The sequence below is a fragment of the Salvelinus sp. IW2-2015 genome, linkage group LG18 (genome assembly GCF_002910315.2).
Source record: "Salvelinus sp. IW2-2015 linkage group LG18, ASM291031v2, whole genome shotgun sequence".
Taxonomy (NCBI): domain Eukaryota; kingdom Metazoa; phylum Chordata; class Actinopteri; order Salmoniformes; family Salmonidae; genus Salvelinus; species Salvelinus sp. IW2-2015.
Genome location: NC_036858.1, coordinates 4,960,204 through 4,975,352, shown reverse-complemented (window position 1 = coordinate 4,975,352; position 15,149 = coordinate 4,960,204). Strand labels below are relative to the sequence as shown.

The 15,149-nt window shown below is 41.6% G+C and overlaps 1 protein-coding gene across 1 annotated transcript in view; it reads left to right on the top strand.

Moving 5' to 3' along the window:
• The window catches only part of LOC139029125 (cGMP-dependent protein kinase 1-like), a 144,071-nt gene that overhangs the window by 52,450 nt on the left and 76,472 nt on the right, over positions 1-15,149 (top strand). The window lies entirely within an intron of this gene.

Genomic DNA, 15,149 nt, shown 5'->3' with positions numbered 1-15,149 from the left:
TGTATTAATAACAAGCCCATACACTTACGTCATTGGCAGATTATTGGCAGATATTGCACCAATGGCAGTGAATATGCAGATTACATTTCACTGCCAATATTTATGAAGGTCTTGCAATGGAAATCAGGGACATTGGCATCAGTGTTGAAATGACCAGCAAAAAAACGATAGATGTGAGAGTTTGAGGCAGCAGCAGTGACTGACTAAGCAATTCTGGTGGCATTACTCACATAGGACTTAATGCAGGTGATATCCCCGATACACCATTGCTCTGTGTCTCGCCTCAACAACATGATCATTCTCCAGTTGATTTGTTGACTTTTCAACACCAACAGTCTATTATGTGGATTGATTCAACAGATGAAAGAAAGCATGGTGGATGCCGCAAAGAAATCAATAGGATGTATTTACAACCCCATACAGCAAGTTATTCAGCCGATAGTAGAATAAACCTGTTGAAAGGTCAAAGGTTAGGTACAGACATGAGCATAGTGCCATGGTGGTTATTACATGGTTGGGTATCACTTTATTTTGATAAGTAGATGGTTTGTAGCTGTTCCGTTGATGTTCAATAATACGCATTTCAGACAAAATATGTGGTATATGACCTGTAAAAAAATACAAGGCAATTTTATATGACCCCTTTTCAAACAGCTTTTTGTTAACTATTTTCATGCAGGTAACAACATTTCAACTAACCATCCACCAACCCTAACCCCAACCCTTTCCCTAAACTTAACCGTAACCCTTTCCCTAAACTTAACCCTAAACTTAACCTTAACCCTTTCCCTAAACTTAACCCTAAACTTAACCTTAGCCCTAACCCAATACCTAACCTTGACCCTAAACTTAACCCTAACCCTAGTCCTAACTTTAAACTTAATCCTAATCTTAACCTTAAACCGAACACTAAACTTAACCTTAACCCTAGCCCTAACTTTAACCCTTACCCTAAACTTAACCATAACCCTAACCCTAAACTTAACCCTTACCCTAAACGTAACCCTAATCTTAACCTTAAACCTAAACGTAACCTTTAACCTAACCCTAAACTTAACCTTAACCCTAGCCCTAACCTTAATCCTTACCCTAAACTTAACCTTAACCCTTATTCTAAACCCTAACCTTAGCAAGTGGTTGCTATCAACAGATATTCCCATATAGATGATCTACAGATGATCAAACTATCTAAATAAAGTGTGATTAAAGATCTTACGCTGAGCTGATTGGTATACACAGAGGTTAGAGGGCACATGGGAGCTGGCTTATAATTGCATAGTAATGTAAAGTGTATTGAACTGAATTAAATAAGACAGTGGGCACACCGTTGACATGACTGCCAGAGCCTGGCATGGTGACACGTGAGAATGGCACCGGCTGGCAGAGGTCTGACAGTACATCTGGTGTGTAGTGCTGCCAATGTGTATCACGACACCTGGCAGTCACTGAGCTGCAGGCAGGAGACTGACCCCGTTTAGCAGGGTTTAGCAGGGTTGTTGGACGGATGGATATACAGTAGCTGTTTCTTTTGAACTACACTGATGTCGTGTCTTTGGCATCATTAAAGTGAAGACTGTTACTTTATCAAATCAATTCTCTGTAATTATTATTACGTGATTAAACTAATCATGTAAATGTAATTAACTAGGAAGTCGGGGCACCAAGGAAAATCTTCAGATTACAAAGTTATAATTTTCTGAATATAACTCTTCAGATATTTTAATATCGGATCAATTAGTCTTCTAATTAATGAATTATTCTTTACCTCACGTTAGTCTCATTCCAAACGTCGTAAATTGTTGGTTATCTGCACGAACCCAGCCTTTACTATGAATCATCCATACACCAATTGTCTTAATCATTTATTTACTAGCTAACTAAATAATCACAGAAATGCATAAACAAACAACAGTAGATATGGTTACAAGGAAATAATATTGGAGGTTCCCTAGTGGGTTAAGCCAATATGATGGCTTGGTGGACAAAGGGAAGTGAGTGTGGACTGAAAAGGGCAGGAAAGACAAAAGGAGTCACTACACAGTTGATAATTATATTAGTTGAAATGCTAATTGTTTGCACATGAACGCTCACTCATTCGGGAATAATTGCAATCATATGTTTACGCCCAGTGTGTTGTCGGGATCTCTGTTGGAATCATCTCTCTGTCTGTTGGAAAGTTCATCCGAGCGTCTCTCTCTCTCTGCTTCCCTGAAGTCTTTCGTGGTTAGAGTGGATACTTCAGAGTACCATTCAGAAATGTTCTTATAAATAGAAGTTTCGGCAGTTGTCGCTCTTCGCATCCCAGGTTGACATAATTTCTAGCTGCAGATTAGTAATTAGTATCTAAGATTTGCTCTTATTCTGTCGAGATCAATAGTCTCAGAGTTGAACCTTTCTGGCGCAGGCGTTCCGCTAGCGACCCACCTCGACAACATCCGGTGAAATTGCAGAGCGCCAAATTCAAATGACAGAAATATAAATATTTAACATTCATGAAAATACAAGTGTCATACATCAAAATAAAGCTTAATTTCTTGTTAATCCAGCCGCTGTATCAGATTTTTAAAAGGCTTTACGGCGAAAGCACACCATGCGATTACCTGAGGACAGCGCCCCGCATACAAAAGCATGAACATTTTTCGACCAGGCAGGTGCGCCACGAAAGTCAGAAATAGCGATATAACAAATGCCTTATCTTTGAAGATCTTCTTCTGTTGGCACTCCAAAAGGTCCCAGATACATCACAAATGGTCCTTTAGTTTGATAAAGTCCTTCTTTATTTCCCCAAAAACTCAGTTTAGCTGGTGGGCTTCATTCAATAATCCACCGGTTTCCCTCCTTCAAAATGCATACAAAATGAATCCCAAACGTTACCAATCAATTTCAACAAACAAGTCAAACAACGTTTATAATCAAACCTCAGGTACCCTAATACATATATAAATGATAAAATTGTTATTGTCTCGTTATTGTCTTTACCGGAGTTTTTCCCGCCATGTAGCCAATGCTCCATGTGGTATGGTTAGGAATTAAACAACCATTACAACCTTAGCTTATACTGAGGTTTTTGTGGTCTAAACTCAACCTGCGCCCCCTCGGTGTCCATCGAGGTATGCGTGGTCTGAAGAGGATTTCCTCAGGAGGGTTTTTTATTTGTAACAGTAGAAAAGGGCTGTTCCATGATGCCAGATCATGTCTGTGCTCACGGGGGCAAGCCAATGACATAGTTAAACTTTAAAGGGAATACAATTCTCTTTCATTAAAGGTTTAACATCACCTTACATCATTTCACAAATAGTTTCATCTTTACTCATTCATTTTATACAAGAATTAGATGCGAACCCCATAATTGAGAAATTTACATATTCAGAGATATAGTCATGTGTGTTTCCTGTCCTCTCTGAGGTCACCAAATGAAACACATTCGTCATACCCATCCCTTAAGTGTCCACGGACCATTCCCATCTTCTCACAAGTGGACATTTTGTATCAAATCCTTATTTGTGGGATTTAGGAGTTCGCCATGTGAAATCCTTTGTTCTCTCTATGTGTCTCTTTCTGCATGGAGAGAGTCTTCTCCAGGAATTTACGACCTGGGATAACAGAACCTGGGATAACAGAACCATGAGAGAGAGAGAGAGAGGGGGAAGCCACTAGCAATACCAAAAAGGGCCACTTCATGACACTGAGTAAACCAAACATTAGGAACATCTTCCTATTATTGAGTTGCACCCCAATCCCCTTTTGCCCTCGGAACAGCCTCAATTCGTCTGGGCATGGACTCTACAAGGCGTCGAATGCGTTCCACAGGGATGCTGGCCATTGTTGACTCCATTGCTTCCCACAGTTGTTTCAAGTTGACTACAGTAGATGTCCTTAGGGTGGTAGACTATTCTTGATACACACGGGAAACTTGAGCGTGAAAAACCCAGCAGCGTTGCAGCTCTTGACACAAACCGGTGCGCCTGACACCTACTACCATACCCTGTTCAAAGGCACTGAAAGGTTTTGTCTTGCCCATTCACCCTCTGAATGGCACACATACACAATCCATGTCTCAATTGTCTCAAGGCTTAAAAAAGCATTCTTTAACCTGTCACCTCCCCTTCATCTACATTGATTGAAATGGATTTAACAAGTGACATCAATAAGGGATCACAGCTTTCACCTGGATTCACCGGGTCAGTCTATGTCATAGAAAGAGTATACTATGTGTAGGTCGTTGTTGTGGAAGAGTTCGTCATTTGAATAGGGCTGGATGCGGTTTGCATGCGCGCAGATCCAGATCGTATCTCACTATGTTGTGTATTTTCCACTTTCCCCTTCCTGTTTCACACAATACCTCAACAATGTGTCAAAGAGGATACAGACAAACTCATGCAGGTTTGCATATTCTGCTCATCTTCGTTACTAATATTTTTTTATTTTTTATAATATGTTTATTATTTTCCAATAAAAATAAAGTAAAAAAGACAGCAATACAAACAATGACATTCATTGTACTGTTGAATGGGATGGCCATTTAGAGGACAAAACAAAAGTTAACTCACACATACACAAAATAAAACAAAATCCTATTAGGTGGTACATGTAAAAAGAAGACCATATAGTAATTACAGACAGTGTAGTTAAGCCCAAAGTAAATATTGAGTGTAGTACAGCACAGAGTACAGCAGATCGTCAGCCCAGTTATGAAAGCGGGACTAGACCATTTATCCAGTATCGGCTGCCATATTTTGTAAAACAATGGACTTCTATTGGAGGTGTTGTATCGAATCTTTTCCATATGTATTACATTCCCTAAATCCCGTAACCACATTTCAAAGGTAGGTACAGTCTCCAATTTCCAAAATTGCAATATGAGCCTTTTGGCTAATAGAGTACAAAGAGAGACAGCTTTGAATGGGGTTTGACAAGGATACGCTATCTAATGTAGGACTATTTGGCTTCATGCCATACGTGGGATATGTGTCTTAAGAAATTCCTGATTTGGAGGAATCTGAAAAAATGTGTTGTTGGCATGTTAACTTTGCCTGTAATTGTTGAAATGAAGCTAACTGACCATCTATTGATAGATTACCAATTGTTGTGAGCCCCTTCTCCCTCCACTGTGAAAACACCACATCATCCAATGCAGGTGGAAAGCATGATTCAGGCTAATCGGGCTGTCTATGTAAACAGTGGGTATGTTAAGAAAATCCCTAATCTGTTTCCAGATCCTAAGCGTATGACAAATGACTGGATTGGAGTCATAAGTGGCTTTTTTCACATATGATGGGCTATTAACAAGTGCAGGGAGTGAGGAACGTTGACAGGAGGCCTGCTCGATCAAAAGCCATGAAGGCATATCCTTCTGTCTCATCGCAGGTAAACTTTCCCTCCAGAGACACATGTTCAGATTAGCAGCCCAATAATACAGTTTGAAGTGAGGAAGGCCAAAGCCCCCCTCTATCTTGTACTTGCATAAATGCTTCTTTGAAATTCTGGCTGCCTTGTTATCCCATAAAATGGAGTACTATTGAATCCAGTTTCTTAAAATAGCTTTGTGGTATGAAAATTGGGTAGACATTGGAAGAGGTAAAGAAACCTGGGTAGGACAACCATTTTAATAGCGTTTATACGACCAACCAAGGAAATAGGCAGAGTTTTCCAAAAATCTATATTTTGTTTAAGCTGATATATTTTCATGTCCCAATTCGCTTTCAATAGCTGATCAAGGTCTCTTGTCACTACAATGCCAAGGCTTGTGAACTTGTCCCTCACTGTTCTAAACGGGGTAGATTGCAGAAATTGCATATCCACAGGCCGTGATATTGGCATCAACTCACTTTTTTGCCAGTTTATCTTGTAGCCAGAGAAGGAGCCGAATGTGTTTATCAAGTTAAGTAAGGGTGGAGTAGGTTTTAGGCTTGGACAAAAACAAAAGAACATCATCTGCATATAGGGAAATTTTATGCTGTGTGTCTTTTATTTTAACAGAAGCTATATCGGCACATGCCCGAATGCGAGTAGCAAGGGGTTCCATGGCTATAGCGAAGAGAGCAGGCGAAATAGGGCACCCCTGTCGGCACCCCTTGAACAGGCGGAATGACTGCGACATTTCCTGATTGGTCACCACGGACGCCATTGGGTGTGCATAAATAATTCTTATCCAATTAATAAATTCCTTTCCAAACCCGAAATGCTCCAGAACCGACATCATATACTTCCACTCAATCTGATCAAACGCCTTCTCTGCATCAAGAGCTATTACCACTGCCTCAACTTTATGATCATGATACATTACGTTGAAAAGGCGTCTCAAATTGTAGTATATATGTCGGCCCGGGATAAAACCTGTCTGGTCAGGGTGTATGATGTCGGAAATATATTTTTTCAATCGGTTTGCCAATATCTTTGTCAACACCTTGTTTTCTATGGGGAGTAACGACACGGGGCGATACGACGACATCTCCATGGAATCTCTATCTTTTTTCAAGATCAGGGCTATTGTAACCTCATACAGTGTTTGCGGGAGTTTGGCATTTTCTTTGGATTGTTGAAACATTCGCAACATAAGTGGAGATAGACTAGCGCAGTACTTCTTATAGAATTCTATTACATATCCATCGGGCCCAGGGGCCTTGCTGTTTGGAAATTGTGCTATCGCTGTGTTAATTTCATCTAAGGTTATCCCTGCATCGAGTGCGGCAGCTGCCCCCCTGTCTAGTTTAGGAAGTTCACATTCAGCGAGAAAGCGTTCCATAGTTTGTGGATCAGTAGCATCGCATTTTGATTGGTATAGCTCTGAGTAAAACTGCGCAAAGCATTTATTAATGTCCTGCGGATCTGTTACTATTTTACCCTTCTTGTCTTTTATTTTGTGAATAGCTCTAGATGCCTGTACATGCCTTAGCTGTCTTGCTAATCATTTATGTGGTTTGTCTCCCAGTTCAAAATAACTTTGTTGCGTTCTAGCAAGTAAAGAGCCCACCCGTTTCGAAAGGATGGTATTGTATTCATACTTTAACTTTGTGATCTTCTCAAGGACTGTATACGAGGAATTTGTCCTAAAAACGTTCTCCTGTTCCCCTAACTCTCTTTCAATTTCTCTCAGCCTAGTATTGGCACGTTTCTTCCTTTCTGATGTATAAGAAATAATGTAACCTCTAATCACAGCCTTTAGAGATTCCCAAAGGGTGGAGTCGTCAACATCCCCCCGTGTCGTTAGTTCTGGGGAAAAAGGCAATCTGCTCCTTCAAATACTGACAAAAAGCCTCATCTTTCAACAGATATGCGTCTAAGCGCCACGGTCGCCGACCTGTCGACATATTGTCGAGTTTCAGCACCATGGACAGAGGAGAGTGGTCCGTAATTAGAATGGGGTGATAGGTAACCGACTCAGCTGCTGAAATTAGTTTGGAGTCCAACAAAAAATAGTCAATTCTGGAATATGATTTATGAACTGATGAAAATAAAGAATAATCCCTGTCTGTTGGGTGCGTCAGTCTCCAAATATCGACYATGTTAAGGTTTGTCATCAYTGTATTTAGACAGACACTGGCATTTGATTGTTGAAGTGACCTTGATAGCTGTTTATCTAAAAGAGGATCTAARGTACAGTTAAAGTCACCTCCAACAATAACACTTGTATCCGAGATATTTGGTATGGCCTTAAATACCCTTTGAAAAAATAATGGATCATCGAAATTGGGTCCATATAAATTGACCAAGGTTATTGGTTTTGAATTCAGTGTACCAGCCACAATAATATACCGACCATTAGGATCTGAAATCGAGGTTGAGTAAACAAAAGGAATGTTTTTCCTTATCAGGATTGCTACCCCTTTCGCTTTTGCATCAAAGTTAGACTGGTATATCTGACCGATCCAGCCGACTCGTAGCTTGGCCTGCGCGGAGCGTTTAATATGAGTTTCTTGAAGAAGCACTATGTCAGCACCCAGTGATTTAAGATGAGAAAAAACCTTAGCTCGTTTCACGACATGCCCTAATCCATTACAGTTCCAGCTGACTATCTTTATTCCACCTGGTCTACTCTGTGCTCGGTCACTATGTGGCATTTCTTATTTTAAAGGAAATTGCTGCTGTCATACAAAACCCAGAAGAAAAACGCCGCGCCGTGCAGGAGCTTGTCATGCCACCTGTATTAATAAACGTGAACATAAAACACAGACCCCATCCCCCCTCCCGTCCCTTTACTGAGTGACTTCCCCAAACGAAGCACTCCTTGGCTAACACACAAACCTTAGGGTGTCTAGACATACAGCTTGAACTAACTCGTCGTCTATAGATGCTCCGCATATAAACTAATATTAAATAACACTTAACTTAACTCTCACGTTAGGGGGTGAGTGGCGCTAAAACATGACATGCCAAACAATGCTATATTAGCCACAACATCTCACCTATCATATAAGTCCCAATTTCTGATCTTCTGATCGAAAAGACATAGGCCGGAAATTTCAAATCAAACACATTCCTGGCCTGTATTTGGCCATTTAGCCGGCTGGCACAGCCGTTCTGTATCCTCAGCCGGGGAGCTTGCTTGTCAAGAACAGATCGGCCTCTTTTGCGTTGTCAAACGTACGTGTTGATCCCTCGACTGTCACCTTAAACCGGGCTGGGAAGAGGAATCCATATCGGATGTTGGCCGCCCTGCATTTGTGCGTACCTCATCATACTCTTTCCGTTGGTTCCTCACCTCCAAGGTAAGATCTGGTAGAAAGACACCCTGGCTCCGTGTAGTTAAGGGGAACTTTTGACTAGCCAGCTTGAGGATAGATCCCTGTGTGGGGATAGTGCAGCCTTACAATGAATGGCCTTGGTGGCCCGCCCTTGGCCGGCTTCGTTGCCTGTGATCTGTGTGCGCGGTCGATCAGGATGGCCGTTTTGAAGTGTTCACTCCCCACAATGCCGGTATCAGCTGCGAGACAAATTCAGTGGGTTTCCCTTTCTCAGTGTCCTCCTGGATCCCACATATTCGGATGTTCTGGCGTCTTGAAAGCGACTCGAGCATTTCCAGTCGGGCCTTCAGGGTTTTGTTTGTCATTTGAACGTTGCGCACTGTTTCTCTATGTCCTGTAGCCTGGCCTCGTGATCGACTGTCGTCTGCTCAACCTCGTGCACCCTTCCCTTAGTTGCCTTCACAGTTTCGGCCAAAGTCCCCAATACTCTTTGAGATATCAGCCAACCTTGTGTCCACCTTCTTGCTTAGTGCGTTTATGGCAGCCAGTATGTCACTTTGAGTAGGATCTGTCGGGAACTCTTGGAAGCTAGCCTCTTCAGCTAGCTCCTCGTGGGTCGGCGACGTTGAAATTGGTTCGTTGTCTATCTCATTCCAATTATCTTGTTTAGCGCCCCCTTTTTTGGTGCCTTTTCCCTTTGTCATATTTGTTTGAAGTTATAGGTTGTGAGAGGTTAAGATAAATACTAATTTGTTTCAAAATTGAGCGGAGCTCTAGCAAAGCACGTCTACTCCATAGCACGCTCTCTAGCGCCCCCCCAATATTTTTTTCTTGTCGTACTTCCTATATTTGGGATCTCATTTTTTTTTTTTAAGTGTATGAGAACTTTAAATGGTGCGTGACTGTTTCCTGCTTGGTAGATGTGCGACTTTGCTTGGTGGATAAAACCATTAGAACAAGCTGCTACAGTACAGTCTTACCACCCACAGTGACTAATGTCCCAATCAGATTGGAGTGGGGCATCTCATAGCTAACTTTCCCAAATACATAGGCTATAATCTCAGCCACCACGGACGGCACACTAACACATCTCAACACCCACCACAGAGGCATTTCCTTTTCCAACCTCCATGGCTTCCTTCCTTCCTGATAGTAAAAGCCTTCAAGATGCATTGCATTGTGGGGTAATAGAATGTGTTCCCCCCATAACCTACCCACCAGTATATCCTCTGGGATTGGTCTATATCGTCTATAAATCTAGTGTTGGCGAATGGGGGAGTGAGGAGCGGGAGATGTACAGCATATCTGACTGCACACTGACAGTGTGAGTGGCTGGACCATTGATCCGATGGTTGCTCCTAGATGAACTCTCCACGTATAGTAGGTAGACATGTCTCTGGGGATCCTCTCATGCAGGGCTGTGTGCAGCGCTGTGGGATGCTCTGAGCGGTCTCTCCCCCTCCCCTGTGTGTGAAAGCATCTCCAGACTCTCCTCAGGCGCCTGCTTTTCGTGTGCAACCAGACGGAGCACTGAGAATGCTGCCAGGGTTGTTCATGGCTCACTCTGCTTGATGCTTTTCAGTATTCTCGCTCTGTGTTTTTGCATCTACAGTAGCGGTATGGCGGTACTGTGCTATCGATGCAGTATGAATCCCATCAGTGATCATGGACAAGAGTCGGCACATGTTTTCACATGATTCCACATGCAAAATGTCACGTGAAGTAATGGGATACTGTATTAGTGTTTTGCTCTTTATTTACTGTCAATTGCAATGCACTTGGATACTTTTTGGGCTGTCCTGCAAATTAACTTGGCATGCCTCACTTGCAATTGCATTTAAACAGATGCGCTTATGGCACAAAATGATGATTTGACCTGTTTTTCCCCCGTGTTCCCAGTTGTCTTGAAATCACCAATAGACACGTTTCCCACTAGTAATTAGTAGTTGGAAGGCCGTTCAAGTGAATTTTTATCAGCCGTATGTGAGAAATTCCCACTTCCACTGGTTACGAACGAAGCATTCGGCACAATTATTACTGTACTTTGAAATGTAGGTGAGGGCAATGTGCTGTTGGGGGCTCATTACCATATTTGGGGGCATGGTCTAAAATATGTTGTATTTGTACCAACCGTCAGTGGAAATGTTGTACCCGTTTAAGTGGTTATATCATTATGTTGACAAAGGTTGAGGATCCTTTTATTTAGAATTTTTTGGAAATGTTCTGAAATTTTGTTAAAATGGGTGTGACTCAAGTGCTGCAGCATTGACAGGTTACTGTGGATTTTCTATTAGCTTAATGGTAGCTGGTTCACTGGAAGTTAATGTTTTATTTTCAAGTACATACTGTCAACTAGTTACAAGTGGGTGATTGTAAAATTCACAGTAATTTACTGTAGCCAATCCATCACACTGATTGACATGATGGTCTGGTAGGAAAGTGAGTATTACAATTACATTGTGACTATCTGTAAATTAAATACTGTGTGGTTATTTGGTATCACATGCAATTATGTCAGCCTATAAGTAAATGTGCATTTTACAATACCTGGCAAGTAGTTTCTAGTTAAGAAATGGCAAATTCACAGTAACTCCTGGCAACAAGTTGCCATTAAGTTACCTGACAATGCACAATAACCTCTTCACTGTTGTGATGTTTGATACCTGAGTTCCGAGACATGCATTGCGATTGCTAAGCAGCTAACTTCGAAGTAGTGTGCTGATGTGTGTATCACTTCATCAGCAGTACGTCATCAATGACATCCAAAACTTTTTTTGATCTCGTGCTTTTTTAAACTGTGTGTTGCAAAATGCGAGATCCCACTGATTTCACCATTGTTCCGGTGCTTTCTTCGATGCCAAGCTGCTTTCAAACATCGACCTCTACTGGACACCATACTTACAAATATACAGTGCCTTTGTGAAGAGCCTGGTTCTTCTCTCGGTTTCTTCCTAGGTTCCTGCCTTTCTAGGGAATTGTTTCAAGCCACCGTGCTTCTACATCTGCATTGCTTGCTCTTTGGGGTTTTAGGCTGGGTTTCTGTATAGTACTTTGTGACATCGGATGATGTAAAAAGGGCTTTATAAATACATTTGATTGATTGATTGATTGAAGTACTCAGACCCCTTGACTTTTTCCACATTTTGTTACGTTGCAGCATTATTTTAAAATGGATGAAATAAAACAAATCCTCAGCAATCTACACACAATACCCCATAATGACAAAGCGAAAACTGTTTTTTAGAAATGTTGCAAATGTATTAAAAATAAAAACAGAAATACTTCCAGAGTATTTCCAGAGGTTGCTCAACTAAAAGTTTTGAGATTATGCTGCAGGACTTACAGGTAATTTGTGGTTTAGTACGGTACCCTGCGTCACTGCTTCATTGCACCAGACCAGCGCAAGGGGGAGTTAGAGCACTGATTATGCTTTTGAGTCCCAAGGTACTAATGTGTCTCTAACTGACAATGAATGGGCGACATAAACCAACTAGAAACTGATAATTGTGGACCACTTCAACATTTAATTTCAATTAAATGAATGATGAGGATGAAGAAGGTGATTGAATTTCGAACAATAGTGTAAGAATTTATATTTCTCTGTTCTGTACATACACACATTTGTTTGTTACTACTCGTCAGTATTACTTACTAAAACTGTTGTTACACTAAGGTTTTCATTCTAAGATAAACTTAGACTACAATTAGGGTGTGGAAATGTTAGGATTATTTTTCTCTTACTGTAGTACTGTAGCCGTACTGTAGCCTACTCCCGACCGGTCACGTTGTACAGCGCCATTATGGGCTATTAGCAGGACAATAGATACTTTGTGCAAGGCAATTGATCAGCATTAAAAACTTTGCAGATGAGGCCTTCTGAGTGCGCAGCTGTCTAAGACACTGCATTGCTACAGATGCTGGTTCGATACCCGTGCTGGCCGCGACCGGTAGACCGGTAGGCGACGGTGGGCTTTTGGTTTCTCTCCCTCTAAAAACAGAAATAAATAATTCTAAATAACAAACTGGCTTTCTTTGCAAATTAGTAAGAATGTGTCACCCCATGTTCAAGAATGGCCTTTTTCTCACTCACTATCGGTTATTTGAAAACAAAATCATCTCCAAAATATCGTTGTTTTTTTAAACAAACCATGGAAAGTTGGTTGCAATTTCAGTTTAATCCACCAGAAAAGACAGAACAAATAATACAACAAACATTGTGGTTAAACTCAAATATACTAATTGATTAAATAAACTTTATCAATTGGAACCACTCACAAGTGGAAGGGGGAAAAAGTATTATTATTATTAACCCTGTTTTTCAAAGCGTAGCAGGCTGTGAATTCTGCAAACAACGTTTTTAGGATGGGCTATTAGCAGGACAGTATATATTGGTCACATTGGTCATGGCTCCTGAGTGACACAGTGGTCTAAAGCACTGCATCTCAGTGCAAGAGGCGTCACTACAGTCCCTGGTTTGAATCCAGGCTGTATCACATCTGACCGTGATTGGGCGGTGCACAATTGGCCCAGCGTCGTCTGGGTTAGGGGAGAGTTTGGCCGGCCGGGATGTCCTTGTCCAAAAAATAGGCACAGTGGGCTTTTGGTTTCTCTCCCTCTAAAAACAGAAATACATATTTTGGCCTACATAAAAAATATTTTGGCCTTTATTCAGATTACAATCGCTCGCTTTCTGTTATTTGAAAATGAAATAATCTCTAAAACATCGTTATTTTTTAAACAAAGTGATAATTATTATTTATTAATTTAGAATTTAGAATGATGTAAAAGCCCTTTAGATATTATCACAGATCAGATTTGCCCAAACTAAAAAAATCCTCCAATCCTCTAAATGTAATTATTGGCGGAGAGTCACGTCATCTAACATAGGTGACATGACTCTCACTAGTGTTGAGTAATGTGCTGTCAAACGTGGTGTAGGTCTTATTTATTTTAAAATCATATTGAAGTTCGAAGAAATAAGATTTGAAGCAATAGTCTACCCTCGTGTGGTCAACTATTTCAGCACCGTTTTGCGCTGCTCTGAGACAAGCATGGGGACTGGTCTTGATAAATCAATTAGATTTTTATTTTCACTGAATCTCCATTTCGGTGTTGGTCAGACTACAATTATGGTGTGGAAATGTTATGCTCTTAGTACTGTAGCCTACTCCCGACTGTCAAATCAAATCAAATGTATTTATATAGCCCTTCTTACATCAGCAGATATCTCAAAGTGCTGTACAGAAACCCAGCCTAAAACCCCAAACAGTAAGCAATGCAGGTGTAGAAGCACGGTGGCTAGGAAAAACTCCCTAGAAAGACCAAAACATAGGAAGAAACCTAGAAAGGAACCAGGCTATGAGGGGTGGCCAGTCCTCTTCTGGCTGTGCCGGGTGGAGATTATAACAGAATATGACCAGCATGGTCAAATAATAATAATCACAGTAGTTGTCGAGGGTGCAACAAGTCAGCACCTCAGGAGTAAATGTCAGTTGGCTATTCATAGCCGATCATTAAGAGTATCTCCACCACTCCTGCTGTCTCCAGAGAGTTTAAAACAGCAGGTCTGGGACAGGTAGCATGTCTGGTGAACATCTCAGGGTTCCATAGCCGCAGGCAGAACAGTTGAAAGTGGAGCAGCAACACGGCCAGGTGGACTGGGGACAGCAAGGAGTCATCATATCAGGTAGTCCTGAGGCATGGTCCTAGGGCTCAGGTCCTCCAAGAGAGAGAAAGAAAGAGAGAAGGAGAGAAGGAGAGAGAGCATACTTAAATTCACACAGGACACCGGATAAGACAGGAGAAGTACTCCAGATATAACAGACGGATCCTAGCCCCCGACACATAAACTACTGCAGCATAAATACTGGAGGCTGAGACAGGAGGGGTCAGGAGACACTGTGGCCCCATCCGATGATACCCCCGGACAGGGCCAAACAGGCAGGATATAACCCCACCCACTTTGGCTTTGGCTGTGCCAAAGCACAGCCCCCACACCACTAGAAGGATATCTTCAACCACCAACTTACCATCCTGAGACAAGGCCGAGCATAGCCCACAAAGATCTCCGCCACGGCACAAAGATCTCCGCCACGGCACAACCCAAGGGGGGGGCGCCAACCCATACAGGAAGATCACGTCAGTGACTCAACCCAGTCACGTTGTACGGCACCATATTTTCCTAACGGAAAGCCTGAGGGTTTCGTTTTTCTTGGAATAGAAACACCATAACATTAATCTAATTAATTAAGCTAAATATGTTCAAATCAATCCCATATATTTTGTTCTTACAAAAAAGGTTTTAAATTCTGTAGTAGAGACAATATTGAAGACTAACAGGCATTAATGGCCACAGTTGCTGACAATTAAGTAATGTGCCATAGAATTCTGCAGCAGCCTGCAAGGTGTGCTGCGGTATGACACAACTTTTACAGGAAGATCCACTGTACATAAGTATTCAGACCC